Here is a 374-nt window from a genome sequence, read left to right on the forward strand (position 1 = left end):
CCCCTCAGCGCAGGGACCCAGGTCCAATTCCAGCCTCTGATGACTGTATGGAGTTTGCACGTTCTCCCCGTGTCTGCGTGGGTTTCCTCGGGGTGCTCTGGTTTCCCCCCACAGTCCAAAGATGTGCATGTTAGGGTGAATTGGCCATGGGAAATTGCCCATAGTGTTTAAGGATGTATAGGTTAGGTGTATTAGTCAGGGGTAAATATAGAGTAGGGTAGTGGGTCTGTTTGGGTTACTCTTTGCAGGGTCAGTGTGGACTTGTTGGGCCCACTGGCCTGTTTCCAAACTGTACGGATTCTACTTTACACAAAGGGAGTAAGTGTCTAAGCTACCTTCCAACCCATGTGCAGTGTAGCAACTTTTTGTTTGAA

Source organism: Chiloscyllium plagiosum, chromosome 7 (genome assembly GCF_004010195.1).
Source record: "Chiloscyllium plagiosum isolate BGI_BamShark_2017 chromosome 7, ASM401019v2, whole genome shotgun sequence".
In the NCBI taxonomy this organism is placed as follows: domain Eukaryota; kingdom Metazoa; phylum Chordata; class Chondrichthyes; order Orectolobiformes; family Hemiscylliidae; genus Chiloscyllium; species Chiloscyllium plagiosum.